We start from the raw sequence: 17736 nt of genomic DNA, 5'->3' as shown, positions 1-17736 counted from the left end.
GGTCCCCAGCCGACATGCGCCCAAATGATACCTTCCATATTTATTGGATGGCTCTCGAGGAGGTCTCGATTGGCTTAAATTCCCTTGCCATTGGTACAACACTATCCTCGAATTCTGACTCTTACTTTTGTGCCTAAATTGATTTCCTCTGGACCCTTGAAACTGTGGTGGGGCACTAGCTGCAGAATAAGAAGATAATGGCCTAGGTAGTCTAGCAGAAAACTGTGGTCTGAACCCTCCTTGGGATGCCATGAACTGCCCTGTAGATCTGGCCCTTTTGGAATATCCTCTTTCTAATTCCTGTGTTCTTCTCCTCTGCCTCTGATCTTCCATTTTCTGTGCAAAAGCTTGGATCCTTGCTATGTCATTATCTTTGTTCAAAGCGGCAATAGTACAATCTCTAACTAGATATGGATCCAGCCTATCCACATATTGATGAACTCTGTCATCTATAGTAGCTACAATATTAGGAGCATATCTCGACAAGAAATTAAATCAGAGACTGTACTCTCTCACGGTCATATTCCCCTGACGAAGATTTAAAAACTGATCTGCACGGGCCTGACGAATCTCAAATGGAAGATAATGATCAAGAAATGTCTCTTTGAACTCTTTCCAAGTAGCTGGAGGTGCATCAATACCCCTAGATCATTTCCAGTCCTCGTACTAATATATAGCCTCCCTTTTGAATCTATACACCACTAACTCCACTGTCTCTCTACCCGTTAATGCATAACATCTAAGGCCCTTTGAATTTGATCAATAAAGTCTTGTGGGTCCTCATTAAGATCTAATCCAGTAAAAGTGGGAGGATCCATCTTAAGAAAATCCTGTGTTCGAAGGTTAGCTGCCCTATCTGTACCACTAGGACCCGTGGTAGGAATGGCTTGCCCTTGAGCTTTCCCAGCAACTATACGAGTCAAAAATTGCACTGCATTTCTAAGATCTTGACATCAGCATTGATAGGTGGCTCTGGGGATATAGTTCTCCTCCCCCTTATTTCTTTCGGAGTGGAAGAAGTCTCTGATGCATGCTCAGCTAGAGCCTCACTTTGATTAGCTGGTATAGTGGGTGACTTACTACTCCCCTCTCCGACAGCCACATCTACTTACTTATCGATATTCTTGCTTTTGGTAACCGGCATCATTACTATAATAAAGGAAACAAACGGATTCAGTGGTCAACTATGAATTCATATACAATATAGGCTCTATCGCACGATCTAAGACATGAAGAAAAGAGACAATCCCTAAAGGCCCATAGCCTCCTGTTTATAGATACGGTGCACGACACACCGATAAATAAGACTCTACGTAGACTCGGCTTTGTAGACTCACTAGGACGAACTTCTCTGATACCACTTTTGTCATGCCTCAAATCCTATTGGGGCGGACCAGCACCCATAACCGAGGAGGCTCGGGAGAACCAGCTCATAACCTTATACTTCCCATGCATACCTCTATGACAACCAGAAATTCGGACAGCATCATGTCGCATATAAAAGGAAATAATCACCTGTATAAGCTCGAGCACACATATATATGTATATACAATACTAGGCCATTGGATCCATCACGTCTATTAACAAAACACCACCATGACTGTATATTTGTTCTACAAAGCCTCTAGACAATACATAGAGTTTAACTAAGGTCGGAACACACCCCGCCATATAACTAACTTCTATACAATACCAAAATTGACTTGATATGACACGGAAAGCCCCGAAGCAAACTGGAGCTCACCAAAAGCAGCTGGATATCCTAGCTCCTACTTATGCGGTGTATGAGCTGAGGTACCTGTGCCTGCAGCATGAAATGCAGGTCCCCCATGGGGGACGTCAGTACGAAATATGTACTGAGTATGTAAAGCTGTAGATAATCACATATGATATAGGAGATCAATAGAAATCAAAAACAGGTGAATAAATCATAATAGGAGTGGACCATACTTACTAGAACTTGTGACAACCTGTACATTGTATTTATTCAATCACTTTACCTTCGTTCTTATCATCTTTGTAATCATTACTGTACTGTACTCTGACCATTAGGCTGCCTCCAGTACATATCAACTAGGATCGACCCATGATAGGCTTACGCCTCTGGGATACCACCCATAAACACATAAATAGGGATCGACCCATGATAGGCTTATGCCCCTGGGATCCCACCCGATAAGAGAGAACTTCCATCACTTAGTTTAATTAATCTTTGAGATTGTTATTTTGGTTGCCACCGCATTTTTGATACTTTGAAACAATGATACAGTAATAAGAGACATATAAATAGACCATCAATGCAATAACAATGAAGTAAGAACTCATTGGCACATCAATAAAGTATTTTGGAGTCATCAATACCATAACAATGAAGTAGGAACTTATTGGTATATCAATGAAATATTTTGGAGTCATTAATAGCACATGGATCTTGTTTGAGTAACCGGATACCTTCTGACATTCATTAGTGCAATAAACATGTAAGATTTGGAAACAAGTATTGGAATGTCTTGACATCTTGTAGGGTGGAAACAAGTTCATTGGTAACGTAGGAGATCATACAAAACCATTATGGATCACATGTTATTGAATAACTTTGGAAACTTTATCACATGTTATTGAATAACTTTTGAAACTTTCTTAATAAAACAATTGTTCACTTTCACACCAAAGATATGGTATAGAGTATGCTTTACATACCTGACTGTCAACCTTTAATACTAGTCCCAAATGGACTTCCCGTCTTTTCGAATTACTTATCTACAATGAACATATATAGCAATCTAGTATTAGCAACCAAACATCACAATTAAATTATTTGAATTCACCAAACTAGTGGTTAAGTAGTAAGCCTTAATTACACCATAAAGGGTGTCACCTTAACCCTCTTATACTCCAATTACATTCATATGCCATGCATATTCATACAACATCCTCCAATATCAAGTTTGGATTCATTTATCCTTCCAACCAATTCATTAAACCAAATTGAGCCATAGACATAAATAATCATCAATTCAATAGTATATCACCATATCCACCTTCCATAACTCAATTATCATATCCACCTTCCACAATTCGATACAACCAAACCATGCAAAATAGTCCATAACCCTATTTCCATCACCTTTTAATAACATCCAATACATATAATCCTCTATCACACATATACATATGAAAAAGAACAAAGGAAAACAATAATCATACCTTAAAATTCACCTCTTGATTATGCAATCCTGTTTGCACAAGTAATAGGTGCCGTTCGAAGCTCTCGAGATGACAAACACAGTTATCGGATTACTTTGAAATTTCTACGGTTGAATCAAAAGTAATTTAAAGGTCAAATTTAGCTAGGGTTTGTTCTTTCTCAATGATTGATGATGAAAATGAGTTTTTGAACTCATATACATATATATATACACATATTCCCGTCCATAATATAATAGGAAATGACCAAAATGCCTTTAAAATTTAAATAATGTCAAATCTATCCTTTGGTGGACTATTTTGATAAGCTAAAGTAGATCGACCATAACTCTTTTCTCCGATATCGGATTTGGGTGAAATTGGTATCGTTGGAAGGATAATTCAAAGGGCTTTCATTTCATATAAAGTAGACCACCCAGTTCGTCTTGTACAAGGAGTTATGGTCGTTTGAAGTTGACCCTAAAAATCTGTTTTGATAGGTTGAAGTAAAACGAGTATAACTCCTTACTCAGAAGTTGGATTTGGATAAAACCAATTGCATTGGAAATAAGACTCAAAGATATTTCTTTTCATAGGTCGCAGCTCTCCTAGTTCATTATATTAAGGGAGTTATGATCGTTCAAAGTTGACCCAAAAATTTGGCTGGCCTCAGTAGTTTGTGTGCAGGAAATTTTCCTGCATATTTACTATTCCTAAATATCCCGGCCACCATTTTATAGCTTCAAACGTGCTCGATTATATCCGAAACCTATATGTTTTTGGAAATCTTTATATCATTGGAAAGCTTATTCAATAACCTTCGCATGGAACCATCGACGGGCAAATTCTGGTATAAATAAAATAAAAAATTAATTCCATATAAATAAGACCAATACACGTACTTAAATATGCCAATACACATACTTGATACCGGGTGTTACAAATACTGTGATAACATGATTACTGAATCTGAATATAACTGATAACATGAGTGACTGTATCTGACAGTCCTGAATCTGATGAAACTATCTGAGTTCCATTCTGTATTTGAGTCGACTGTATCTGACAGTCCTAAATTCTGAAGAACTATATGAGTTCTTTTACTGAGACTGTATGAGATAGTCATCTAACCGACATGCCCCAAATAATGCATTATAGCTGAAATGAGATCCAATTTATTCCCTGATTGGAAAGGTGTCAATACCGCGTTACTAGTAAGGACAACATGTGAGTGACCCTAATATATTTGGTAACTCTAGTGAGAATGGTGGGAACCCTCATATAGCAGGCTAAGCCACCTCATCTACCCTCATATAGCAGGCTATGATGTCTCAACCTATGCTGGCTACATAGTTTTGGAATGCAAGGATTGCTTCTAAGAATCACACCCTCATATAACAGGTGAGTTCCCATTCTTGGATTCACTCGGTGCTAATTTCTACTCCCATCTAAAAAGACACTGAACATAATTTACTAAACTGAACATGGACTGAGCTACTGAATTCTGTTGACTGATGGAATATTACTGATATCTGACAACTGACTGAGTTCATGAGATCATGGAGATTTCCTAAGTCATAAGACTATCTGAAGTCTAAGGATTTATAGCTTGACTGAGAGTATCGTGGAAACATGATATGTCTCTAGGCACACAGCTAATATTTTGGGACAAGTACCCCCAGGACTCGATGGAAGGAAAAATTGACCAAGCATAACTTACTTGAACATATAACTAACATCATAATCCATAATACATTTTTAGAAGCATTCCATCAAAACATGTGATAGGCATAACTTGTACATATATAGGGATTTCATGATATCATACTGGTTGGGCATTGTTCCTCCATCTAGGCATTTAATCGAACACATGGTAGGCATAGTACATGTAGAAAACATTATACAATAATTAATCATCATGACTCATCTCTACTCTCATCATCTAGGGTTTATTTATAGGTTCACATGAATATACATTTATACAAATCAAGTCCACATAAAATTGATCACCCAACATGAATTTGAATGCAATTGATCATTCTCAACATAAACAAAACAAACCTAACATGAAATTCATAAAGAAATCCATAAACTTAAACTTAGAAAAGAGATTTTTGGTCTTCATGGACGAAAGGAGTCCATGAATGAACACTACGCATACCTTAGTTCGTGATTTTGTAAAGATTGACGGTGAAACTTTCTTCGAATTGGATCTTCTATGAAAACCTTAGCTTGTTCTTCGGAGGTTTTTGAGAGAAGAGTGAGTATTTTTTGTGGAAAATGGCTGAATCAAAGGGCTTAAATAAGGGTGGAAAGTTGACCCTTTTAACCCTGGACGCGTCATTTAATATCAGTAAAATTTTTTAGAACTGAACCCCTGGTGTGACGCGGTGCTATCATGCAGTGTCACTGGAATTTAACAATTGGGAAATTGAGGGATGGCGCGATGCGGAGCCATCGCGTTGCCCCTTCTTTTGCGACCTGGAACTTTGGCGCAACGCGGGGAAAATCGTGCTTAGACACTAGAAAAAGGACAATTCTGAATTTGGGCCCTGACGCAATGTGCCATAATCGCGGACCCCTACTAGAATTTGCCAAATGCCATTTCTTCTTGTGGCGCGGCGCGCCACTGACTAATATAGCACTATTTTACGATGGGAACTTGAAATAGTTGCAACTTCTGATCCGGTTATCGGATTTGGACGAATCTTATATCGATGGAAAGCTTATTGAATTTCCCACATAACAAACAGTGAAAACCTTAAAAATTTCTCATAGAATAATCATCATTCAATTTAAAAGCTACTACTAGACATTCTTGAGATGAAATTAGCTAGGAAAAGTACAGGGCATTACAGGTTGACTTCAAGCGAGCATATTTTTTCTCCTTCCTCAGTAGAGCTGACTTGTATCTTAATACCCTTTTGCACCAAAACTTTATCAACTTACTTATAGGAACTCTCGAATTAGAAGCATCTCCTTGCTGAAGATGTTGGAAAACTACAAACAAGAATTCACAAGAACGAGGGATAAATCTCTCATTCTTTTCACCAACACCTGTAAGCTCTTTCACTTCGGGCGCTACTTCTTCATAAGGAAGACCTTCGATAAATAAACCTTCAATTTTGTATAAATCCCAAAGGGATATGGATAGATCTCTAATTGAAGTAAGCAATGTGTTGGTAGTTGGACACCAAGCCTCAAAGAATGTATGTAATATGTTTGAGTTTCAATCATAGGTAAACAGTGAAGCATAATCGGCATCATATATTTTTATTGCCTTCAAGATTTGTGCATTTCTAGCCAATATGTCCTTAGCCCATTCCCAATATCCTTGAGTATTACGATATTCACCAGTTATCTCCATAGTTCCCCCCAACGTATTTCTTCTTTGAGTACCCGACGTCCTAACCAAGAAAGGGTGCTTGCAATGTTTAATTGACGTTGGTTGAGAGTTTGAAGAAGCCATACTTTAATCGATCGATTAGCACTAATGTCATGTTCTAAAGTCCAATATGACATATAGAGAGAATTTTGCAAAGGTGGCCACAGATCTGCTTACCTGTCTACTATTGGAGTTTCAACCAATAGCCTAGTTAAAACTGTACCATCATCGGCCTCAATTAGGAGATACTTTCTTTTAGAGGATGAAGATATGTAGTCTCTAAAGTGAACCATCTCTGCAAACTGCATAAACAAAAGAATCTTGATCAAACACAAAGTCAAGGCTCAGAAAAATATTGCAAAAAATGCCAAAGAATAAAAAGGTCCTCCATGTTTTAGCTTTGGTGAAATATATTCTTGTATACTTGAAGCCGAACTCGTCAGGTATTAAGGTGACAAAGGTGAAGTTAAACTCTCACACCTTAAGCTGACCATTGTAAAGGGCCCATACTTAGAGAAGACTACTGTATAAATGCATCGATAAAAGGGTCCATAGTTAAAGAAGACCATTGTATCTTCAAGCAAAATCTTTTAGTCTTAAAGTGGTGGAGGCGAAATTAAACTCTCGTACCTTAAGCCGATGTCTACCATCTTCAAGCAAAATCTTTCAGTTTTAAAGGTGACGAAGGTAAAGTTAAACTCCCGCACCTTAAGCCGATGTCCACCGTCTTCAAGCAAAATCTTTCTGTCTTAAGGTAACGAGGCGAAGTTAAACTCTCACACCTTAAGCCGATATCCACCTTCTTCAAGTAAAATCTTTCGGTCTTAAGGTGACGAATGCAAAGTTAAACTCTCACACCTTAAGCTGATGTCCACCATTTTCAAGCAAAATCTTTTGATCTTAAGATGACGAAGATAAAGTTAACTCTCGCACATTATGCCGATATCCACCATCTTCAAGAAAAATTGTTCGATATTAAGGTAATGAAGGTGAATTTAAACTCTCGAACCTTAAACCGATTATTGTACATCGCAATCTGTTTTAATTCAAAAAAAAAATTAATGAAAATCACAAAGAAAGAGAAAAGAAATTACCTTGCTGCCGATTTTTGATTCGATGCAAAGCTGCTGAATACCTCAAGTATCTGTGCAAATTGATGACCAAAGAGGTCTTTTTATAGAGACGGATAGATCCATCCTCCTTAATGGAATAAAATTGGGAGTAATATTTTCCTTCAAAAAAAAATGATTACAGTAGAGGCGGTGGAAGCATCCTATGCCTATTTGGACTTGAAAATTGATGTGTACTGACATGGTTGGGTTTTAATGGAAAAGAATTATTATTTTGAACTCACATGTGCTAGTGGTAAGGTTGCTGGAAAATTTAAAAAGGATTAAAGTTGACCAATTATACCCCAAATTGAAAAGGAAAGCACTGGTAAATATAACAGAAAGCCAATTATTTGTTGGCAATTATAGGATATTTGAAAAAGGGGATAAAGGGTGCGGCAATCTTGAGGCGGCCATGGAATGGCACTATTCCATTATTACTAATTTAAGGAAAAAAGGGTGTGACATCAGCATTTTATGTTAGAAAAGTCAACTCCTTTTCTTTCTTAATTTCGTCATCGCAGATAAGAAAAAAAATTAATTCCACGGAAATGAGGGAACAATGTTATCAAAATCAAATGTGTTTTTATTTGCTATTGGTTCAAGATGATTTTTGTACACACAAATTAAAAATATCAAGCTTATACTTCAAGTCTAGTCTCCAAAATATTAAATGTCTCGGCAAGTCATGAAGTAGGAGGTATTTTGTGGGTAACAAAATTTTATTAAATTAAAATCCGTACAAAATTTGGTTTATATTAAATTTAAAATATATTAGTCCCAAATAAATATTGCGGGTTAATATAATTAGATTAATTATTTAAGTCCAAACATGTATGGATTTAATTAAAGTCTAATTTTTATTGAGCTAGCCCATTGATTTGGGCTCCAAATGATGAGCCCACTTTGTTTAACTGAAGATATTGTCATATTCTAAAGGCCCAAAGGAGTGCCACGTGTCAAATGACGTGGCATGCCAAGTCAAGTGAATGAGTGAATAGGACCATGCCATATATTAAAATGATGCAGCAGACCTAGTAAAATCAAAAGCCCGGTGTCACATCACTTGAATTTGATTGGTCAAAGAAAGTCCATCTTCATCATGACTCTTCCCTTTCCACAACTATAAATAGGGGTCTCATAATTCTGAAAAAAGGACACCAAGAAATCTAACAAGAAGCAAAAGAAAGCTCGTGGATCAAAAGCCGCAATTTCTCTATAAAGTCAAGCATTCAAATCAAGTTCATCAAGATTCAAGATCAAGATTGTAATATTCAAGAACAAGTTCAAAAACCCTTGAATTCAAGCACAAGTCAAGATCAAGTTTCTCAAAGTAACAAATCAAGTTCGAATTCAAGATCAAGCTTTAAACCCTTGAATTTATATTTGAAAAGACGAATTAGAGGATTCATAGAGATTGTACTACTCACATATTGAAATTAATAAATTGATTGTTACAATATTTTCTTGTCTCGATTGTTTTTTTTTATCTCAAAAATTTTATTGTCCAACAAATTCTAGCACGCTCAGTGGGACCAAATCTGTCTTTCATCTCTTTTCTCATAAATCATATATGCAAATTTATTGCCGCAAGGCGTAAAGATGGAAACTCTATAGATACTTCAAGACTCGTCTTTGTGTTTCATCAAGTTTACACGCCGACAAGCCTTGAAGTAGAGGGCATTTATAAACATTAAAATTTTGTGGACTCTACAAAAAGAGTTCAATTTTTGTTCGAGTTCTTGGGGATACTTTACCATAAATCTAGCTTGGTGGCTACTCTACCTAAATCTTGAATTATGTCTATATAAAGGGGCAAATATCCCTTTAAAGAGGCATGTTGAAAGTCCTAATAAATTGATGGGAGATATTCATAATTCTTCAAAGTTCGAATAAATTGTTGGGATATTCATAAATCTCCAAAGTCTCAATAAATTCATGATATATTCATAAAGAGATCAAGATCCCGATATCCCACAACTCATGGGATATTCATAAACTCTCGAATATCTCTACATAATTCAATAAATTCATGGAATATCACAAAGGATTAAAACCCTCTCTTCTTCATAATCAAATACATCAAGAAGATCCATAAATTCTTCTTTCATAAGATCAAATTCATAGCTTCCTACGTTCGAGAAATATGCTACTAATGGCCCTCGAATTACAAAAAAATTCATCTCAAATCCAAATATGCCTACGCTCCAGAAATACGCCACTAAGGATCCTCGAATTATGGAGAAATTCGTTTCAAATCCAAATATGCCTACGTTCAAGAAATACGCTACTGACTGCCCTTGAATTACAGTAAAAATCAAGAGAGAAGAATCAAGGGAGGAATAGATTTGTACCCACATCGTTTATCAATAAAAAAATCATGTTTCTTCATATTTTTATTTGTGATTGTAATTTATTTGTGTCACTGTAAAAAAATTATAGGAAACATGATTATTTAAAATATATTTTTAAAAAATTATATAAAAGCGAAACTTCTTTTGACCCTATTGCAATAGCAAACATGTCACATAAAATAAAAAATATTTAAATTTTAATAATTATCCAAAATATATCTAAAACATACGACGGGCAATAATATCTCCATAATATTTTAAAAATAAGTAAATGAAACAACCGAAAGAAAAGAATAACAATCCACGACGAGAAAATTACATGGTATAGCCCTAATAGATGGTGATTTTAGATTTTTTACCCCAATAAAAAAAGTCTTTAAAGACTAGTTTTCCTTTCTTTTTAAGTATAGTACAAGTACAGTTTTTCCCCTCTACACCTCAAATATTTTAAAACTTTTCATGCTCATTTGTCTCTTAAATTTTATTTTTATTTTTATTATTTTTTACTTTTTTTTGTTATTAATTCTAAGTCGGGAGTCTATTGGAAACAGCCTCTCTACTTCACCTGAGGTATTTGTAGGGTACGCGTATACTCTACCCTCCCAGACCCTACTAGGTGGGAATACACTGGGTATGTTGTTGTATTATTTTCACTTTTTTATTTTTTTCTTTAATTTTATTTTCATATTATAATTCATTTGTCTCAAAATTTATTTTTTTTCTCATTTTTCTTTTTTCTCAAATATTATCTATTTCTTCATTTCTTTTTATTTCTTTTTTTAATTCATTTGTCTTAACATTTATTTTTCTTTTATTTTTTTTATCATTTCTCTTTTTTTTCCTCAGTTTTTTCAAACTTTTTTTTCTCTCATTTTTATTTTTCTCAAATTTTTTATTCTCCATTTTTTGCTTAACCTTTATTTTTCTCTCAATTTCCTTTCTTATTTCTCTATTTTATTTGATCTCTTTATTCTTTTTTCTCAACTTCTATTATATTTTGCTAATAAATAAAAAATTGAATAATCCGCAAAGGGGTCTTCATGTTTTGACATCAAAGCAAATTTAAGGGCATGAATTGTTGTTAGAAAGTTCTTTGGGACAAGTTTTGCCTCTAAGACAAAAATTATAGAACAACTCATAAATCAAGGTACAATATGGTAGTGCCAAGTCTTGCTTGTAGAGCATCACTTGTTGTTTGAAAATCCTTGAGTTAAGTCTTGCTTCTAAGGCAATAGTTATAGAACATCTCATAAATAAAAAAATAATGTGGTAGTGTTAACACTTGTCCATTGGGCGTAACTTGTACTTTTGGGAGGTTCTTGGGCTAAGTTTTGTCTTAGAGGTAAGACTAATAGAGCATCACATAAATCAAGACACAATATGATAGTGTCAACTCTTGTCCATGTGGAGTAACTTATCGGCTAAGTCTTACCTCTAAGGGAAGAGTTATAGAATATTTCATAAATGAAGACACGATGTAGTAGTGTCGACTCTTGCCCATGGGGCGTAACTTGCTATTTAAAAGTCCTTGGACTATTTCAAGCCTCTAAGGCAAGAGTTATAGAATATCTCACAAATCAAGACTTAATGTGGTAGTGTCAACTCTTATCCATTGGGCATAACTTGTTGTTTAAAAGTCCTTGATTTATAAGTTATCTCATATATCAAGACACAATATGGTAGTGTCAAATCTTGCCCATGAAGTGTAACTTGTTGTTTAAAAGTCCTTGGGCTAAGTCTTGTCTCTAAAGCAAGAGTTATAGAACATCTCATAAATTAAAATATAATGTGACAGTGTCAATTCTTACCCATGGGGAGTAACTTATTATTTGAAAGTCCTTGGATTAAGTATTGCCTCTTAGGCAAGAGTTATAGAATATCTCATAAATTAAAACACAATGTGGTAATGTCAACTCTTGCCCATGGGGCACAATTTGCTATTTGAAAGTCCTTGGTCTAAGTCTCTCTAAGGGAAGAATTATAAAATATCTCATAAGTCAATACACAATGAGGTGGTGTCAACTCTTTCCCATGGGGCGTAACTTGTTGTTTGATGGTCTTTAAACTGAGTCTTACCTCTAAGAGGAGTTATAAAGCATTTCATAAGTAAAAAACACAATGTGTTAGTGTCGACTCTTGTCTAATGTACGTAACTTGTTTGAAAATTCTTGGGATAAGTCGTGCCTCTAAGGCGAGAGTTGCAGAATATCTCATAAACAAAGACTTAACGTGATAGTGTACACTCTTGCCCGTGGGGAATAAATTGTTGTTTGAAAGTCCTTGAGCTAAGTCTTTCCTCCAAGGCAAGAGTTGTAGAACATCTCATAAATGAAGACATAACATGGCAGTGTCAACTCTTGCCCGTAGGGCATAATTTGTAGTTTGAAAGTCTTTGAGCTAAGTCTTGCCTCTAGGAAAAGATTTTTAGAACATCGCATAAATGAAGACATAACGTGGTAGTATCAGCTCTTGCCCGTGGGGCATAATTTATAATTTAAAAGTCCTTGAGCTAAGTCTTGCTCTAAGGCAATAGTTATAAAATATATCATAAATAAAAACATAATGTGGTAGAGTCAACTCTTACCCGTGGGGCATAATTTTTTGTTTGAAAGTCCTTGAGCTAAGTCTTCTCCCTAAGGTAAGAGTTATAGAACATCTCATAAATCAAAACACAATGTGGTAGTTTCAACTCTTGCCCATGAAACATAACTTATTATTTGAAAGTCATAAGTCTTACCTCTACAATGTGGTAGTGTCAAATCTTGCCGATGAAACGTAGCTTGTTGTTTGAAAGTTATAAGTCTTGCCTTTATAATGTGATAGTATCAACTATTACTCATAAGATGTAACTTGATCGAAAGAAATCGAAGAAAAGAACAAAAATAATAAAAATTACAGAAAAAAAAATGAAGAAAAATATTGAAAAAATAAAAATCAAAGAAAATGCAGAAGTTGAGAGAGAACGAAAATAATAAAGGTTGATAAAAATAAAAATAAAGTTCGAGAAAAATTTAAAAAGAAAAAAAAGAAAAGAAAAATTAAAACTCAAAGAAAAATATTTTTTTTTTTATAAAAGTAGACGTTGAGAGAAGTAAAGAAAAAAAGTAAGGTTGAAAAAAACTAAAAAGAACAAAAATAAATGAAAGAAAAAATTAAAAAAGAAAGTAGAAGAAAAAAGAAAAAAAAGTTAAGAGGAAAAAGAGAAAAAAGTAAGGATTGAGAAAAAAAAATAAAAATTAAAAATCAAAGTAAATTTAAAAAGAGAAAAAAATAAAAGTTGAAAGATTAATAAGTATGGAGTTGTTATCCATTATGAGGATCATTTATGTAATTTACTCCATTGGTCGGGGCTATTTTGTCTGAAAATATATCACTTAATAACTGAAGGCTATTTTTATAAAGTTTTTTTATTTGGGATCAAAACTTGAAAGTCACCTTATTTTGAGGCTATTCATGTAGTTTCCCCTAGATCAAGTCTAGTAGCTACGATTTAAACCTTAGGCTACCTCTTAGACGAAATATACAACTATGAAGAGGAGTGATTTGTCCCGCATGTGTTAGTCATATCCCACTTCAGGTTTTCTTCGAGTATGCCTTGAAATCGCTCTCATAAATCTTAGTCTCTGAAATCTCATGGGCAGGGGAGTTAAGATTTTTCAAAGTGTTTTTAAAGGAAGGGGTGACCTAGGAAAATAAAAAAAAAAAGGGGTTTAAAAATCCCTCGGATGGCACACTGCCTATTACCGTTGTAGCGAAACTTTTATTGCTGCAGTGGTTAATCAATCATCACAACAATTAACGGAAGGTCTACCCAACCCCCCCAAATTACCTTAGGTCCCGATTTTCTTTTCGATTTAAATTTTTTGAATTCATTTTGAGTCTATTATTTATTATAAATTATTCTTGGGATATTTTCACATATGACGATGATTTGGGTCATTGTAGAATCCAAGCTTGTAAGCTCCGTCGTGAATTTCCTCATCGAATTTGATTGAGTACTGCATTTGATTAGAGAATGAAACAAAAGAAAATTAGAGAGACGAAGAGTTCAAGAAAGAGTTCTAGAAAAGTGAAGATGTTATTGGGAAATGTATTTTACCACGTGACTTCTTGATGATTGGAGTGTTAAATAATAAAATATTACTCCTTCCGTCTCATTTTACTTATCCCAAATTTTTTAATTTAATTTCTCATTTTACTTGTCATTTTTCACAAATTAAGAAGAAACAATTTTTTTTCCATGTTTTATCCTTTATATTAATTACTTATTCCTTAAATTAAAAAGTAAACATCATTTAATAGGGGTATTATGGTAAACTAGCCATGTTATTAATTATTTTTCTTAATCAATCTGTAAGTTAATTTGGGACAACTAAAATGGGACGAAAGGAGTACTAATTATTATATAATTGTAATATGTTATATACCATAATTGCCCCTAACCCTCTATTTGGATGGTGGTTTCCCATAGTCTGGTATGATATAGTTTTTAAGAGAATCATATTTGTTTTGATTGTTTCTTAAAATGTATGGTATGGTTTAATTTCATGTTTTGATAACCATCAAAACCCCAATTTTATGTAACCACCGATTTGGTGGTATCCCATGGTCTGCTTATTTTTTTTCAATTATAGTCTTACTTAATATTATATAATCTTATTTTATCATTCACCTTATATTATTTAACTCCACCTCCTACTCCGACCCCTAACCCCACCAACCTCGCCCCCCCTCGACCCTACTCCCCCTACCCACCCACCCACCAAACCCTCCACCCAATTTATTTTTTTTATTTCAAAAATTTATCCGTACCCAATCCTCAACTCTAAACCACTCACCACCACCTACTAGCCCCTCTTACCCCACCAATTTCTTTTTTATTTTTAAAATTTAATTTTAAAAATTTTTAAGAAAAATTTATTACACCACCCCCTACCAGCTCTCTCCCCTTCCTTTGTGATACAAGAATAAGGAGTACAAGGTTTGCAAGGTCTTTTTGAAGGTTCAAGCTTCGGATTGTCAAAGGATCAAGTCTCGAATTTGCAAGTGCTTGAAGACCTTTTGGAACCATTACAAAGCCTTATCCAAATTGAAGAGAGAAAGAGGGATTTTTACATCACATAGGCACCTCAACTAAGGGCATTGTGGTCTTTTAAGACCTTTTTTTTAGACTCCAAAGGAGCACCCTTCATTAAGGTCATTTAAGTTATTGTTATACAATAGTATAAATAGACCTTTTAGCTTTCATTTTCATTAGTTTTGGATGAATTGATTGAGTGAAACTCAAATTGTATTTTCTTTCCTTAGTGTACGGCTTGGAAAATCCATCTTAGTGTAGGTCTTGGAAAAGACATTGAAACTAGGGTCATCTTTAAGTGTGGAATCACTCTTGTTGACTGATGTGTGAGCAGATGCTAACACATTTAAGGCTTTTAACAGAGAATAATTGCAAAGTCTTAAGAAATTTTTGTCGTTTTTGATTGTTTTCTCTTTGATTTTGTAAGAAAGTCAAGATGCAGGAAATATATGAAAGCTATATCAAGACGGATAATTTTTTTATAAAAACAATAGCGTTTTGAAGATATTACCTGGAGACATGTCTGATAAGTTATTAGATTTCTGATAAGCTATCACACAGGTCATCACACTGAGGCAGAACACAAGAAATTGAAGCAAGGTCTGACAACAAGTCTGATAAGTTATCAGACTTGTGATAAGTCGTCACACAGGTCGTCAGGCATATGAAAAGGACCTGACGACATTCTATGATAACTTATTAGATTTGTGATAAGTTATCAGACATGTCGTCACCTAAAAGAAAAATTCTGAATTTTTAATTTTGAATTTTTCTTAAGTTACAGATATAAATAGCAGGTTTTAGGGTTTCATTGAGAGGGCGGAACATCTTGAACTTATTCCAAAGACTACTTTACTTATCTTTGGTCTCTAAACTTGGATTTCAATTTTCAATTCTTTGATTCTGTTGTGGGATATTCTTCTTGAATTTGGGAAGAGAACCAATTTCTGACTACATCTTTTGTAAGTTTAATCACTTTGAATTATGAATTCAGTTATTATTATCACATTCTCTTTCTTGTGGAACTAAAATCCACAACTAGGGTTGTGGGATCTATGATTACTCTTGTATTGTCTTAATTGTTGGTTAGAGTTCGAGTGATTATGGGAACATCTTGATAATTCTTTTGTATTATTTATTTTTTGTTGGTTGCAAATAATAGATCTCGCCTTATGTTGATTTTCTCAAACTGAGAAATAAACTAAAGGTAGCGAATTATCAACGAGGATTTGGGAAAGTAAAGTTCTCATCTAATGATTAATGTTGTAACAAGATTGATCAACTTGAGATAAAATCAGTATGAATAGAATGCTTTCCTAATTTCGAGAGAATTAGGGAGTTCAACTTCTAGGTAGGTTGAGAAACACTTAGATGGACTGTCGAAACTGATAATTTGGTCTTTCCCATAAGTCACGAGAATCTAATACTGCAACTATTATTCAATGGAGGATTACTAATCATAGTGATTACAACCCTAGTTTCTCTATATCATTGATTTAAAATATTGCTATTTAAGATTTGAGTTCTAAGGTGAATTAAAGTGTTAATAAATTTTATTCAATCATTAAAAATCCCCACTTTGTCTTTTCGTGCCAGTTGTTTGAATTTAACTTGTAGCTTTAGTTTTAAACTATTTTAATCGCCACTCACATTATTCCCTATGGATTCGACCCCGACTTCAAAGTTGGGTAAATATATTGACGACGACCGCCTTGCACTAAATTGATGTGTAAGTTGAGCGTTATAAAAAACAGCGTCATTGACCTGTCAGTCGGGTGATCCTAGTTGACCTCTCTGGAAATCTTGGTAATGAAAATAACGGCAAGCCTATGGTATTCATCATACACTGATTGGAACCTTATTTTGAGAGTGAGTGTCTTTTGATTGTCCCCATGGTTACATAGGTGATGTCTGATATAAGTGAAGTGGGACTTCTTTGTAGTGAGGGCACACTGGTTACATTGCTAGTTGCTAAATTTTTTGGATAGTGTAGTCTTGGTACATGCATGGTTGTTGTTGCTAAGCTGATGCCATATCTTGATTCCTGTGTGTCGCATTGTTGTTCTTCAATAATATACACAGTTGTTTTTAAATTGATTGACCTTGGAGATGGTGAAGATGTTTTGAGATAATATGGATGGTTGACTGTCGAATGCACTTTGTATCCTCTTGGTTGTGTTTTAGTTGCTTGAGGACAAACAATTGTTTTAAGTTGAGGGTGTTGATAAGTGAGCAGATCCTAACACGTTTGAGGCTTTTAACTAAGAATAATTGCAAAGTATTAAGCAACTTTTGTAGTTTTTGATTGTTTTCTCTTTGATATTGTAGTAAAAGTCGAGATACAAGAGAATCAATAATTATGGGAGTAAAAGAGTTGATTTCTGAGCAAGTAGAGAAGGAAAAATAGCTGACGACTTGTCTGATAAGTCGTCAGCCTTGTGATAAGCTATCAAAGTTGCCATCAGGCTTAGACAAAGAATGGCCTTCAGCTGGAATGTGTGACGACATCTGTAATAGGCCATCAGAAGTGTGATATGCCGTTAGGCTCGTCATCAATCTTAGGCAGGGAATGGATTTTGAAGTGAAGAAGTGATGACATCTCTAATAAGTCATCACATGTCTGA

General features: G+C 34.7%; 1 long non-coding RNA gene across 1 annotated transcript; it reads right to left on the bottom strand.

Moving 5' to 3' along the window:
* Positions 1-5932: 5932 nt before the first annotated feature.
* Positions 5933-8156, bottom strand: LOC124888537. The gene is made up of 3 exons (XR_007046952.1): positions 7667-8156; positions 7203-7525; positions 5933-6874 (listed from the first exon to the last, which is right to left on the bottom strand). It is a non-coding gene; the product is annotated as an uncharacterized LOC124888537 (long non-coding RNA).
* Positions 8157-17736: the final 9580 nt, after the last annotated feature.

This window comes from Capsicum annuum, chromosome 11, assembly GCF_002878395.1.
Source record: "Capsicum annuum cultivar UCD-10X-F1 chromosome 11, UCD10Xv1.1, whole genome shotgun sequence".
Classification (NCBI taxonomy): domain Eukaryota; kingdom Viridiplantae; phylum Streptophyta; class Magnoliopsida; order Solanales; family Solanaceae; genus Capsicum; species Capsicum annuum.
The sequence above is the reverse complement of the archived record's forward strand: the minus strand, read 5'-3'. Positions and strand labels throughout refer to the sequence as shown.